Source organism: Haliaeetus leucocephalus, unplaced genomic scaffold (assembly GCF_000737465.1).
Source record: "Haliaeetus leucocephalus isolate CR32 unplaced genomic scaffold, Haliaeetus_leucocephalus-4.0 Scaffold51, whole genome shotgun sequence".
Taxonomy (NCBI): Eukaryota; Metazoa; Chordata; class Aves; order Accipitriformes; family Accipitridae; genus Haliaeetus; species Haliaeetus leucocephalus.
This window is the reverse complement of record NW_010972487.1, coordinates 541,053-556,536: the sequence shown is the minus strand read 5'-3', so window position 1 is coordinate 556,536 and position 15,484 is coordinate 541,053. Positions and strand designations below refer to the sequence as shown.

Here is a 15,484-nt window from a genome sequence, read left to right as displayed (position 1 = left end):
ATGCGGTGCATGCAAATAGTCCAGGGAATTTGTCATCCCCAGAGAGCTTAGCATCCAGGAGGAACTTAAAAGTACTGCTGGGATCTCAGCTCCACTTGGCTTTTTTCTTAAGGGTGATGACTCCCCGCAAGCAGCATAACTTGAGTCACTGAATATGCCCTCAATGGTGACTAGAGATTGAAGGAGCAGCTGGAATACCTTTGTTTCTCCCCTTGCAGGGATCTGGTTGGGATCACTGCTCTCCAGCTGCCTTGGCTCGATGGCTGTGCCTGTCTGCCCCGAGGGACTACCCATCTGGGACTCTGTCCATGACTCTGGGGCTCGGCAGGAGGCAAAGCCTGACTGCCATGCGCAGCCTCCCTCGCTGCCTTCTCCCCCTGTTCCCTGTTCAATAATGCTAAATATTATCTCATCCCAGGAACTGATTTCATCTCATGCTTGACTTCACATCGTGTGCCCAGGAGAAGCTTTGCATGTCTCAGAGCTCATCAGAAACCCATGATCCTTTCGGATGCCTAATAACAAAACCAGCGCCTCCACCTCATTCCCGGACCAGATATTTCCTCATGCACAGAGGTGAAATCCTCCCTCCATAATATGTCTTTATGAAATAAACTTGCAAGTGCCACTAGCTCCAAACTCCTCTGTGCCACCGCTTCCCCCAGCCATGGTGTCCTCTGATTTCTCCTCCTTTCGCTGCCACAGTCAGAGCAGGCTGGTGGCCTGGCCCGATGATGCCAGGTCGGCAGGTGGGCTGACATACACATTTCTTCACTCCACTCCTGGCTCTCTGTTTTCCACGCTTGTCTCAGTGACAGGTCGATACAGCATGGGTGGGCTGGGAGACAGCAGCACAGACGGGAGACCCAGACAGCCTGTTTGGGAGCGCAGCAGTAGGGCGGGAAGCAAGGAGATTCCTGGAGAGCATCAGAGCTGCAGGGGAACTGCAACCACAACTGGGAAACACAAGTGAACTTGCATAAATCACTCCACATGCCACATTTATTCCTCCAGTGCTTGTAGAAATGGCAGAGCCCAGCTACATCTTGGAGTTTATTGGATTGCTGCTGGGCTAACAAGATTCATGGGAAAATTAAAAATTGATCAGATGAGCTAAAAACAATGTGTTCTGCTGGAAAAAGTTGGCTTCAAGTAATTTTGCAACTCAGAAAAGTATTTTTTTGAACCACACTTGACATCGCTGAACATGTATTGTTTTGCAGCTGGAGCACTGTGACAGGCAATCGCTGCATGCTTGACATGGAAGTGAAACATTTCAGTTGCTCTCACTGGAATTTTTCTTTCAGGTTTACAGCTTGAAAAATACTTCTGTGATTGTGGCTTTTCATTGCAACTCATGACAGATTTATTATTTTTTTCTTTGATACCCTAACAAATTTCAGAGGGAAAGAAAACCACGCTCTGCCCAGCTCTGGCTGCATGCGCTTTGGGGCCAGACATTCTTTTGTGGGGAAGGCTGTAGTGTGTACATTTAAAACAAGGGCTACCCCAAGCCCAGTTGTGCAACTGGCTGTTTAACCCAAACAGTAGTATTAACAGTCAACAAGTCAAAGCAACTGTAGCTGCTCGAGTCCCCAGCAATGACATCTTGCAGTCCGGATGCAAGCATCCCCATCGGGCATTGCCTACTGGCACCAGGGTCTGTGTCTGCTTCTGGTTTTGCAAAGCAGAGCCAGCACGGGTCCCGTTCAGCTGCCAATGCAGAGGCATGTAGCACCATTTGGGGTCCTCTGCAGGCACTGGACCATCTGTATGGGGCTGGTGGCTGTGACAGGTGGCCTGGGGCAGATTCTTGCCCGTACAGAGCAGCTGGACACCAGGTAGGCTGTGAAATGGCATCACCCGCCTCTGTTTAGGCAACAACACTACACTGTCCCCGTCTGCTTAAAAAGAAGACTCTTCTCTACCTGAGTATGACTGGGGGAGTGAGATTATGACTGTGTTCATACTCCTTCTTCCTACAGAGCTTCTCCCCACTGCTGAGGCAGGCAGGTTTGGTGGGTGGATCTCATCATTCCCCTGACCTCAAGCACCACGATTAAACCAGACACTTAATGTAAGACTCCTAAATTCTTGCAGGGCCCCAGCACTTATTCCCCCAGCCACAAAGCTCTGGCAGGAGGTTTCGGTGGCTAATGGCTTGCTCTCCCCCATCCGGTGAGCCAAGTCTGGCTCAGGAGGAGAGGCAGATGTTTGCAAAGCGCCTTGGGGTGAGAAGCACCAGCAGCCCCAGGAGCATTCCTTGCAACAGCCGCCTGCCCCCCGGGATGAGGAGGTGGAGGTCCCCGCAGGAAGCTGTAGGACCTGCACCCAGCACAGTTTTTACAAGAATTTACAACCAGGATTGCCTCTGGTAGAAAAACTGAACATTATTAGCAATAGAGTAAAAAATCCTGGTTGTCGATGAGCATCAGGGCTGGGCACAAAAGAGCCAGGGTCCCAGGTCCTTTGAAGAGGTCCTTTCCTGTGGGGCCAGGTGCCATTTTAAAATGAAGGCACTGGCTCTCGTTTGCCTCTCACCTGGGTGACTTGCTCGGAGTCATTTTTGGTTTGATCTGCTGGAAGGGAGAGGCAAGTCAGGACCGCTCTGTTTAGTCTTACTGTTCTGGCATCTCGCTATCGCACTTCGCTCCTGGCTGCACCAGCTGTTCCCCACAATCAGTCCCACTGAGATAGCAAAACCAGCTAAATGTGCTGTTCCCAGTGTGTCCCTCCAGCCTACAAACAACATTACGCCTTCCACAAGTCATTGAGAGAGGCCCCTGTGCAGGACATGGACCCTGCTTCGGGGCCTCTGAAATGAGCAGGGGATTATCAAAAGGAGAAGAGAGGTTTGCAAAACTTGCCCTCAGCACTGGGGACCCAAGAAGGCATCAGTGCAGACCCTGCCGTAGGGAAACCAAACCTCCCCATGGTATGGATGTGCTGTCTGGGTGCTGTGTTGCCTCTCCTCCTTCTCTAGTCCTCCCTTTCCCAGAAGGGGCAGGACCCCAGAAGGGGAGGGCCAAGGTGGCCTTCTGTGATGGCACACCAGTCACAGAAGATCCCACCTACAGAAAGAAAAGGAAACCTGTTGGGAAAACCTGAGGAAAGCAGATTTCCATCTTCTCCCTACACATACATAACTTTTTTCATGCAGGAGGAGGGTGTCCAGGCAGGACTGTAACAGCTCATGGCATCTCTCAGAGACCTGCTGTAGCACAGAGGGATCCAGGTGAGGATGCACAAGGCATGGGTTGGGCATCCCTCTGTTGAGATGGACAACCAGCTTGGGCTGCCTTGCTCCAGGAGCATTGCACAGGCTTTTGCACGCAGTAAAGACAAAGCAAGAGCCTTGCAGGACAGATTCTGCTTCACTTCCTACCCCATCCACAGCACCAGAAACAGCCCACAGTGCAAGGAAACTCAAATCCAAAGGCACAGGTTGTGTCCTCTCCTCGGAAGTCTCCTGGAGAAGTTAGGCAGTGGCAATGCCACTGGGAACTGAGGCAGAAACGTCCTGCAAACCACCGTGGTTGCAACAAAGAGATGAACCTCTGAGTTTCAGCTGAGTGTTGGCTAGAAAACTCCTGCAGAAGGGCTGAACTGAATCAGCTTCCCCGTGGTGCTGCAGCCACAAGCAGCACCAACAAAGGCCGTATAATGTATGTAGCTGCATCTGCTTTGATGATTTTGCTGGCACAACTGAAGCGATGAGGAGAGGGAGTTTTTTGCTCACAGTCTTAACCTAGGCACACCAGCCAAGTCTTATGCTCTAAATTAAGTCCAAATGGCTCAAAAAAAAAAGTTTGTGGCTAAATTTGAAGGAATTAGCCTTGTTTAGTCTACAAAAGGAGGCTAAAAGGCCATAAGATAATAGTCTTCCAACATGTAAAAGGTTGCTGTAAAGCAGGAGGTGGTCAGTCGTTGTCCCTCAGCTCCTGGTGGGAGGACAAGAGGTAATTGGAATAATATCCAGCAAAAGTGACACAGGTTACACGTGAGGAGTAACTAAAAGGAGATTTAAACACCAGGCAATAAAATTGGAGATTAAGTTACTGAATGCAGCTGCAGACTCCCCATCTCCAAGGGTTTTTAACAACAGATGAGCCTAACTTTGACTGGGAATAATCTGAGAATACTTGTTCCTTACTTGAAAGAAATCTGGATACCTTCTGGCCCCACCTCAACCAGAGATTCTGTTTTAGTGGCTGAACATGTGCAAATAGGCAAAACTAAAAGATAAAGCTACTTTGAGAAATCATGGCCTGCAAGAACAAGCCTCTATGAAATGTGGCACCCCAGCATTTTATTCTCTGCTTACTTCCCATCTCTTCTATTGCAGTTATGTGTATTGGTCAGTCCCTCACCCTGCCTTTCTGTCCCCTCCCCTTCCCCAAGCCCTGGCCATGCTTTCCCCTAGAGCGGGGCTGCTACATGATATTTAGTAGGTATTTTTAGCACGTGTATCACTATGGCATCTCCTCCTGCCTAAGAAAGCTGAAGTCAGGACCTGGTCCTGCTGTGATGTGAACCTGTGGTTCCCAAGAGCCAGGGCACAAGCCACTGAGCTGCGCTTTCCAGATTACACAGTTTACTGAAACTTCAGGGCCAGACTGATTTATTGGTGCTGCCTGAAGCCTGCAGACACAGCAGTGACCTCGTGTTGGTGAGCAAGGGCCAGCTGATCTTCCAAGGTGCTCCTGCTCAAAACAGGTGGATGAAATCCCTCCTCACCCCAGCAAAATAGATGTAAGCATTGAGCCTGTGTCAAAGTTGCATCCAATGACCTCCTGGTAGCCAAGTGCTGAACCAGCTGAAAAGGTCAATAGCATATCAGCCAGAACAGCTGGATCTAATAGAAAATGAGTCAAGATGATGTATAGCTGGCATTGCAGGAATAACAGATGTAGCCTGGGTTAGTTGTAGCAGCATGTTGATGTACTGAAGCAACTGAAGAGACTCACATGACCACAGCATATCACTCTCTTCCCATCCACTGAAACTGAGATGACCCACAGATGTTATACACAGATTTTCTGGTGACTGGGTTTCTGCACATGGCAGATACGAGGCAGATCTCACAGCAAAACGTGATCTTGGGAAGGGCCATTTGCAATGAAGGATGTGGCAATGGAGCACATTGCAAGGTAATGGATATAACCCACAGTTTCAGTTTGTTTTAGGACTCTGTAGTCTTCAATCCCAGGCCCAGCAACATCACTGCTGCCACCCTGGACCAGGCGTGCCGAAAACCCAGATTTGCCATTTCACCTTCTCTGCTGCTGTTGAATAGATGGTGATGTTTGCAGGTGGAAAAAAAAAAAAAAAAAAAAGCAGCTGCTTAGCTTAGAGCATCTTTTATGGTCCAAATTAAAAGAGGCACATGGGGCAAGGTGAGGAAAGCAGCTTGCAGGGAGCAGGGCTGTGAAGCAAGTAAAGTTTCCTGTGGGTGCTGCGATGCTGCACTGGCAGTACCTTGGTCCCAGAGCTGTAAAAGGGGTTAACTTAACAAATTTAAAAAGAAAAAGAAGGCTAAAATAGGAGTCTAAAATAAGAATCAGAATCCCTCTGGTAAATTGCTGAGTTCGCTCCCTGCTGTGGAAAGCCAGTTGTGTCGGGGGGGAGTGAGCTATTTTCTGGAGATGTGCTGGAAATAGCACGGAGTAGTCAGGGAGCAGCAGCAGGTGAGCATCAGCAAGGGAGCCTGTGGTCCCCCAAAAGCTTTCCTGCTAGGTTGGGCACCCCAGCGTATGCTGGGGGGATACAGCAGGAACCAGGCAGATGTGGGATGGAATGGGATGGGATGGGGAAGGCGGTGGGCTCAGCGCTGCTGATTCAAGGCTCCCGGCTCCAACTCTCAGCAAAAAAAACCTGTTTCTGGGCAAGGCACTGAGCCCCGAGCCTTGGTGTGCCACTCATGGAGGCACAGTTGAGCGCAGAGGGGTGCTGGCCCAAAAGCAGGGGGCTTCTTGCAGCCCCACGAGGCTGTGGCACCGTCCCGGCACCGCAGCCTAGCCAATCCAGCCCCCCAGCGCACTGGCAGTGACGAGCAGCCGGTCATCTGGCAAAGCAATTACTGCCAGGCCCAACGTGCCGCTGCTAGTGCAGAAATTGAATTTCAAAGCAGTCGGCAGCAATTCCCCAGGGAGCGCCGGCGGGTGGATGAGGGACAGCAGGAGGGAGGTTTTTCTTACTAGGCTTCAATCCTCACTCGGACATGCTGAAATTAGATGCTAAGCCTTGAACTCAAATTGTCTGATCTTCCCTTTTGCATTCAGCACTGCTCTTGGTTTTTCCCTTATAAAACCTGTTTGTTGAAGCCACGCAAGGTACCTCCTTGGGAGGTAGGCTCTAAAACATTTGTCCTGAGTTTTGAGATGACTCTGCCTCCTGCAGAGGGCATGACAGGAAGGTGATGGACACTGGGGCAGTCAGAAAAAGCCATGCAATGCGGGAGACTGGGGCTAAGAAACTATGCTAAGGAAAAACAGCTTTCCCATGCAGTGGAAAGGGGTCACAAAAGAAAGAAACATCAAACCTAATTCCCTGGTCATCGTTAAACCCGGGAAATCATCACCAAAAACCAGGGGTTTATTTTGCTAAATTTCTTTTCCCCCCAGCAGCAGCAGACTGGCATGTAGAGCACTACCTTGTAAATGAGTAACCATTTCTTATGGAGGTATTTACAATAGAGGCGCGTGAAGAAGTGCCGGTTGTTAGAAGGGTTTTGGTGAGATCACATGAAGCTGATTAGTTCAAGCCTTGTGCCTGTCTGGATGAGAACACCAGGAGGGAGGATGGTGTAGGAAAGCCTCAGTGTGTCTCAAAGAGGGAGGGAAGGAGGGGGGTGCAGAGTTTCCTTACCACACTGCTTTCCGCGGGCAGTGAGTTGTGTGTGATGCTTATCCTGGCAATGCACTGTAATAATCCTTAAGCCAGACCTTTTCTGGCCCTCCAGTATATTTTCTGCTGAGCATTCCTGAGTGTTTGTCCCTTGTTGTAAGAAAGTGTACGGTCAAGTTTGGGAAATGAAATCCTCGAATGTCTCACCTGCACTCAAGCTCCGTGTTGCAATACCCAGTGGGGGCTGTAAGCAGCCGAGCTGAGCCCACACCAGGTCCCAGACCCAAGTTAGGACTGTGAAGGTTTATCTATATTTCCAAAGACCTGTGGCTACGAGCACTGTCCTACGCAAGCTGCAGACTCTGGGTCCCAAAATCAGACCGAGCCCAGGAAATGCAGCTCAGCATTGCCACGGGACAGCTTCGCTGCGTGGGCAACGTGCCGGCTGTCCTCCTCCCCGAGACCTGAAGCACAGCCTGCAGCCTCAGCCAACCTTACGCTTGAGGCACTGGCCGCTGAAGCAGGGAGGAGAAGAGGATCTCCTCCATATCTCTTTGCTTTTCTGCAGGACCCCTCACTTTGTACGTGAGCTCTTGTTCACCCACTTGCAAGGTCCCCATCCCTGGGGTGGCAGTGACAATGCAGTGTAGTACTCGGGAGGGCCACTGGAGGTCTGTGTGCATTTGCTTTCTCCTGCTCACTGTACAGCGCTGTACAGTGCAGGATAAACCCCGCTCGCCCTCCCCTAGCCCGGGCAGGACAGCACAGCCGCCTGCCCGGGTCAGCTCCAGACCCCATGGGGCTGCTCCGCTCCCCTCTGAGCATCCCAGGGCAGCCCCGGCGCTGACCCACCTTTGGCTCCACGGTGGGGTGAAAATCCAACAGCAAAATGTGAATATCGGACGTTAGCTCGGCTGGCTCCTCTCCACCCAGGAGGCACCTCCTGCAGCTGAAACTGCGCCGGCGGGAGATCCCCACTCTCTGTTTCCCAAGGAGCTTCTTGCGGCTTTCCCAAGGTTGGAGTGAATCCATTCTCAGTCCAGACCAGCACGAACCTGTATACCTTCAGGACGTGCAAACCTCCTTCCTTTCCCTGGCTGGCTGGGATCATGGATGGGGCGGTGCTGGGGTTCTTACAAAAAGGCTCATTTTTGCCAGGGTTGCAGGTTCCTGCTTTCTGAAGACACTTGCTGTCAAATCTCTCCCCACAATCCAGCTCCTGCAGCTCCGGTCCTGCACCTCTTGCCTGCATCCCCATCATTGCTTCCCTGGCCCCTGCTGCACCAGTTGCCCTGACTTTGTTTTTAATCAAGTTTAAACAGTTGCGAATCACAGGATAATGGTGTGAGTGTGTATTTGCACAGTGGTTTTCTTTCTGGGAGGGTGCTCACCCACTTTCCCAGCTCGACAAACAGACGGGCAGAACACAGCAGCTGTCTGATATGGGGGTGGCAGATTAGTGCCGGCACAGAGGATGCAGGATCACATTGGTGGCTCAAGGGTGGCTCGCACTGGCTGTGTTTCAGCCCAAGTTTATCCAGCCATGACTGCAGGATGGTTTCTTCCCTGCCCTGGCCTCTGTAGGGTGCCAGGCTGTGCTTATTGCTCTGGGCTGTGATGCCATGGGATATCACTATGCGTTTTGTGAATGTGCAATGAATATAGCAACTTCACCATCATGAAGATGCCACTGGATCTTTTAAACTTCACAAGCTGTTAGGACTTCAATTTTAAAGGAAATATGGCACCCCAGGATCACAGCGTCCCCCACTACCATGAGTAGCCCTGGTCAGAGCGGAAAGTCAAACCTCTCCTTTCAGTTTCAGAACAGAAGGAAAACTAAAAGGACCAATCATTCATTTTTCAGATCCTGGCCATTCTGAGGCAGCTATCTTTGGGACTTGGCAGCTGCCAGGCTTGTTGCTTCTGGGCACTGCCACCACCCTTTCATGTCTGACCTGCACTCAGATCCCAAGCTTTTCCACTCAGATGTTTTAGGGCTGAAGGTCTCACTTGGGACATACCTCTCCCTACCTATAACCCTATCATATGCACCGCCCTGCTCTGGCTCGGAGCTCCAGATGATGGTGGTGGACCTCACCATGAAGAGAGAGCAGAAAGCAGAGGTAAAGCAAGCAATGGCCATCAGAACCTCGCTGTCTGCTTTGCAAGGGGTCAAGCAAAACCTTAATATGGCTTTTTATTAACTGACCTTCGGAAACCTGCTGTCATGTTACATATCCACAAAACATCACCCAAATAGCTTTCAGTTCAGGTGAGGCAAAAGGTAACCAAAATTCAGCTGGGCTGTGGTGGGCTGCATGCTCTGGAGGGAGGGAAAGGCAGCAGCAAACCCACCGCAGGAGCTGAGAGGGGCCAGAGATACAGGATGTTTTCTTGGTGCATAAGGACGCAGGGCTGGGCTGGGGAGGAAGGACGCACAAGGATGGCATAGGGATAAGGATGGCCAGGCCCAGGAAAAGAGGATCATTGCCATTTTTCACAAGAATTGCAGCTTGGAAGAGCAAGGAGGTATTAAATGATGGGCTTTTTCAAGTGACAGTGATAGAAAATGCAGATGGCTTTCCCAAAAATGTGAACCCCACCATTCTTGGCTTAGGAAGAAGAAACGCACTGCACTTGCCATGTTTCCAGCAAAATCGGAGCAGCGCACACAGAGAAAACCAAAGCAGGCTTCAGAGCAGACTCCAGGCTGAAGCTGCTCTAGCTTTGTCTACTCTAGGAAAGTGGGGACTCCTCTTTATGCAGGCAGGTCTTCATCTGACACAGAAAACCAATGATGTGTGACCACGTCCTGTTCCAGCGGGGCTGTCCTCCTGCCCCAGCTGTTTGCTTCAGGGGTGAAATCTTTCATAAGGAGATGTCCAGCGTGCCCTTTGCAGGGAGCACATCTATGTGCTGCTGTCTGTGGCCAGCTCAGAGCCTGCCCCTGGATCCCCCAAAACCCCTTTGCAGACCCTAGTTGATGATGCCCAACACCTCTTCCTTGTGCCCACGCTGGTCCCAAGGAGGATGCTGGGCTCAATGGTGCCTGGATCTCTGTGGAGGAAAGGAGTGAGCATCAGGCAGCTGTGGGAAGTGTGATTTTAAGAGCTTGAGGCCCCCCAGACAGCAAAGGGGTGATCAGGCAGATGCCTCTCTCTGCCAGGAGGAGCCCAGGTCTCTGCAGCACCCAGAGCAAGTGTCCCCCCACCCCATGTGCAGAGGGAAGGGGACCTAGGGCCTGCACCCTGCAGCATTGGAGCCCGGAGGCATCACTGAGCAGGAAAACTGGAAATACCTGAAAATTTGCCTCAGCTCCTTGCTGAAAGGCATTATGCAAGGAAAAGAAAATCCCAGCCTGGATCAAGTGCTGGAAAAACCAGTGTAGAATCAGCTCTGACATGAGCCCAACCCATATAGGGGATGATATATACTGCCTCCCCCGAGGCAACACGCACATTGCTGCTGGAGGAGTTCAGGGCTCTCGCTGGCCCATGCAAGCAGTTACAGTGCAGCCTTGCAGGCCAAGCTGAAAATGCAACTTTCCTTTGCTCAGCAGCAGGACCAGCTCCCAAATGTAGCCAAAAAACCCCAAAATAACCTTCTCACATCTTTTCCTGCCTTATCATTGAGGAGCTCATCTTGGGCCAGGGCATTTGTTAGTCACGTTTTGAGATATTTTTCCACCTGTGTTTGGTTTGACATCTAATTTCCCTCTCCTTGCTACAGAATATCTCTGCTGCAATTTTCTGCCTGTTTTCCTCTTTTTACTTCCCCTGGGTCCTTTTCAGACTCCTTCCCCCCTGCCTCCTCTCAGGCTGCAGCACCTGCCATGTAGAGGGTTAAATAAGATGCCGCTTGTCCAAGTCCCATCAGTGTCCTTAGAAGATCATAAGGCGACAGCTGTACTTTGGCGATCATTAGTTGAAACAATTGCCATTAAAAATGCCAGCAAAATAGCTGTTGGTCGAAAGGACAGTCATTAACCTTATGTTCTTCTCTTCCTCCTGAGCAAAGATGAATACACATTGACAGAGTTGTTCATGATACAGCAAATTTTGTAGTAGCGTTACCCTGCTGACCCAAGCAGGTAGCCAAAATTCAGGTGGCTGGAGGTTATTTACAGCAAGAGAAGGAACTAACTGTGGAGGCAGGTATTTTTTCCAAAGCGGTGTTGCTAATTTACAAAGAAGGTGCAAAGTTCTGCACTGAAAACCCCAAGAAATGAGCATTTCCTGGCTCCCGCCACCTGTGTTATTCCCACGTGTGTAAAAGCTCTCGTGCTCTCAGCTTTTCTCAGGCCACACATAGTCCTGGTCCCTTCTTCACGGCACTGTGCTCCCCACACAACCCCCGCACAGCCTCTCCTGTGGTCGTGGAGCCTTGCTCTGCATGCACAGCTCTGCCTCCTACAGCTAATTGAAGTGAAAGTCTCTGGTTAAATATGGCCAAAAAATCAAATTTTTTTCATCTAAGCTTGCAGCAATAATACTATCAGGAGGAAAGCTGTGCTATCTCCCGAAGCCATCACACCCAGTGTCAGGAAACACTACTCCTTAACTGAAGATGCTTTAAATCTCTACAGAACCTCTCCTTTTTTGAAGGTATTCCTCATGGTTGCACCGAGATGCTCTAAATAAATCTCTGAATAATTGCTGCATAGCTCAGATTTTAATGTTGCTGTGATCTAGAGCGGTGTTTCTTCACCATAGATGTTACTGTACATTAAATGTACGTGCAAGTGCCAAAAATCCCTGTTCGGAAGAGGATAAAGCCAGCTGTGGGTACGCACACTGTTTGGGAAACATTTGTATTTTATTCACAACCCACAAAATTCTTTCAACCCAAAGAAGTTGTAGGAAGAGATTCATCTTCAGATATCCCCCAGGGAGACTTCCACAGACAATCTAGTCACCCTGCACACTGTTCATAGACAAACCCAACTGCTTTTAGCACATGATTCATCCGATCTATTTTAGAGGTCCACATTGGGTCGGGAGCCTTCGTGCCTCCGAAGAGGCTGGTTTTCCCCCTTTGCTGTGCCCAGAGTGGAAGGCAGCCAACTCTGACACCAAGGTCCACCTGGCAGAGGTCTATGTCTGCCAGCGGATCCCACCTCTGGCCCTTGGTTACCAATTCACAGAGTTTTACAAGCTGGAAATAATATGGCATGTCAGGTTTTATAGTGACTTATTATTCGTGGCACCCAGACAGCCACAGAAGGAAGGAGCCTGAATCGCTGCTGCAACGGGTCACGGCGTACAGCAAGACTGTGGAAACTGGGATGTGTGAGCGGCTACTGCCAACCTCTCGCACGGCACGGGTGCTGCTACCGGTGACGGCTCTTGAGCAAAAGTTTTGCGAATCCCTAGGCTCAGGGGTCTACGCATCGGGAAAAGGGCCAGCAACGCGCTCTCAGTGGAAACTAAGTGCCCCTAAGAGAAGCTGCTGCGGAGCTGCTGCCGTCAGAGGGAGTGCAGTGAGAGCAAATCTTGGGATGCTAATTAATCCCCCTTTAGGAAGATATTTATTAGGCAAATGCCTCACATTCATATGCACATCTGCAGTCAACAGAGAGGCTTTTACTTTTTTTCCAGCCCAGTAGAGCAGGAGGGTAGGAGGCTGCTGTGGCTGAACAGCCGGCAGTGCTGGGGGGGCTCAGCCTGCTCCAGGCGTCTCTGGTCAAGCATGAAAAAAACAGTTGAAATGACCAAGGTCCAGGCTGAAGGAGAACCTGGAGGTAGTTGAGAAGAAGAGCTTTAAACCTGGATACCTTTCTTCCTTGCTTGCTGATGGAGCCATTGCAAAGGACAGGGTGGGAGCCATCCCTGCCAGACAGCCTCATCCTGCCGGGATGAGCCGTTCTGGAATCGCTGCATTAACATAACCTGGGGTAGTTTTTGCTGTCAACCAGTTAATTGCTGAGGTTGACTGATACAGCCCCTGATGAGCAAAGGATTGTGGCTGCTTGTAGCTTTTGCAGAAGAAAGATAGAGCCAGCAGCACCTCTCTCCTTGCCCAGCAGATACTGAGCAGTGGGTCAAGGAGGCCTGCCTTGGCGTTCCCCGCTCCTTAAGTACAGATGCTCTGCAAGAGTAACTGCTCATCCCAAATCGTTTGCTTCGTTTGCAATCACACAGATCTCATTGCTTCAAGAGTTAAAGCAAAATCTAGTTGGAAGAAGACATTTCAAGTCATTCACAGCCCGGGGTTGGATAGAAACCCTAAAATTTCAGACCGAGAGCAGGGTGTGAGCTTCCCAGCAGGGGAAGCGGTAATTCTGTTGTATGTCTGCTGGGTGCTTCCTACAACCTGAAAAGGGGAGTGACTCCCGTCGACCCGAGGTGAGAGCTGCAGTTTTGGGAAGGATAAATAATGACACTTCCAAGGCTTCCTGGTCTGATGTGCTAATGCAAAGCAAAGTCAGCCTAAAGCAGACCTGCTGAAGGCAAAACGTGTTTCTTACCGAAATACTCAAATGCCCTCAGCCCCCAGAACTGCGCAATCTGCCCTGGTTATCCGAGGTTTTTTTCCCCAGATGAACCAATGGATCAAACATCTATACAAGCTCCTTCTTTAAACTGAGCAGTGAGAGCTGCTGAGAGCACTGGCACGACATTCAAACTCTAAACTGTCCATCTTAATTAAATTAGTTCTATCCATGAGGTTCAGCAGTCGGTCATGGCATGTGGGAGATTTACCCTCAGGTCCTGGAGGAGCGGGAGTAAACCCGAGAGCAAAATCCTCAGTGACTTGGGATGACAACTGCGTTCTTAAAGACTGAAAGCTCCTGGCAGAGCAGTTGCCTTGCCAGCAAGCTGCTGTTAACAATATCCTTTTTATTCCAGGGGCCCAAATCTGCCGTCTGCGAACCTGACTGGCTTTTGCAATTGATTTCAGCGAGGCCCTTGATTTGCACTGACATTTGCTTCGGTCAGTCACGGCTGCCTGCTCCTTCCCTATCCCTCCTCCCCACCGTGCAGCGGCACCCCCAGAGCCTCCCCTTCACCCCTGCTTACAGAGAAAGCTGAAATCTTGGCTTTGCAGTAAGAAAGGCAAAGTTTGGCATTCAGACAGTGAGGAGGACTTGGGAAATCTGGTCCGGTGCCTGTGTCTTCTTCGAGTTACTGCATGATGGTGCATAAATCACTGCGTTCCTCTGTGCCTCAGTTCCCTCGCGGAGGCAGAGGATGACGGTACCCCCTCACCTCGGGGGAATAGGGGATATTAATTACTGTACATAAGATGCTCAAATGTGGCAGCATAAATAGTAAACAAGTATTTAGTGCCTTTCTAAAGATAACTCATCCGCAAACACTCAGGTCCATAGCCTGGGACTGGAACTGGGAGCTCCCCTGGCTGTTATATAACTGCAGTGGGGTTTTTTTGGTTTTTTTTTAAGGAATGGGTTGTTTTTATTACTGTAGTTATTTCATAAATAAGCAACGCATCTGACTAGAAAGGATCAAACAAAAATAAATGCCTGCTTAACCCAGGCATATGGAAACTAAGCGTTATTTTAATTATATTTTTGAAACAGCAACCTCCTATCTTTGGCCCGAAGCTTTCAGAATTCAAAGGCAAACACTGCCCCGATTTTTTTTTTTCTTTTTTCTCCCCATTCACAGACTCTTTGCCTTTGCATTAGTGAATTTGGGGCTGCCAGGTATCTCCTGAATGCAGGAGTCCAACTGATCCTTGCTGAGGTAAGACGTGACGGGGGGAGGTGGGGATGCTGTATGTCTTGCCTCTCCCCGTGAAGGAGGCTCCACTCTCGAGCAGGAGATGTTGCTCTTTTGGCTAACGCATCCACCGAGCAGCAAGGCCGCCGTCGTACCTGCGCCGTGCCATCTTTTATAATTGTACATTTTGATCTCTGGTTCAGACAGTCGCAGGCTTTGGGAACTGGGGGTTGCTCTGGCTGCAGTTGCAGAAGATGCTCGTTAGAAATGGGAACTCTGCGGGCACTTGAGCCTGCTGCTAGCAAGACCGTGCCGTGCCAGCCCCTCCGAGCAGGCTGGCAGCACTGTAGAGTCTGACCACGAGTGGGTCCCACAGCCGCCTGAGGAGCGTCCGAGCGGGGACACCCGATGCACCGCAAGCCTGCGGGGTGCTGGCACCACTCCTCTGGGTGGGAAGGTTTCCAAGCCCTTACCTAATCCTTCCCCCTCTCCCCTCTCTCATGTCTCTTAACTCCTGAACAATTTTTAATAGAAAAGTGAAGCAATGAAACCACAATGAAATCATCACAGTGATGCTTTAGCTTGAAGCAAAGATCCAGTCACTGTGCATCTTCCCGAGGACCAAAACGTACCCTGGGGGCTCCCGGGGCAGCAAATCTTGCAGGGTGCCAGCAACACAGCCGCACTCGCTGATGGACGGGTGCACCTCCCGGGGGGATGCAGGGATGAAGCTTGTAGGGGGGTGCATGGGTGCACCTCGCAGGGGGATGCAGGGATAAAACTCAAAGAGGGGTGGGTGGGTGCAAGGGTGCCTCCTGGCAGGGGGGTGCACAGGTGCACCTTGCAGGAGGAAGAGACACAGATGAAACTTTTTGGGGGGATGCACCTTGCAGGCAGAGGCACAGCTGAAGCTTGCAGGGGGGTGCATGTCCCAGGGGGATGCACCTCCCGGG

At 50.5% G+C, this 15,484-nt stretch overlaps 1 protein-coding gene across 1 annotated transcript in view; it reads left to right on the top strand.

The window, feature by feature from the left end:
• Positions 1–15,205: 15,205 nt before the first annotated feature.
• Positions 15,206–15,484, top strand: part of NAT8L (N-acetyltransferase 8-like (GCN5-related, putative)) — a 31,401-nt gene continuing 31,122 nt past the window's right edge. Inside the window, exon 1 of the mRNA XM_010577291.1 lies at positions 15,206–15,231. The gene's annotated coding sequence lies outside the window, so the exon portion shown is untranslated. The remainder of the gene's footprint in view (positions 15,232–15,484) is intronic.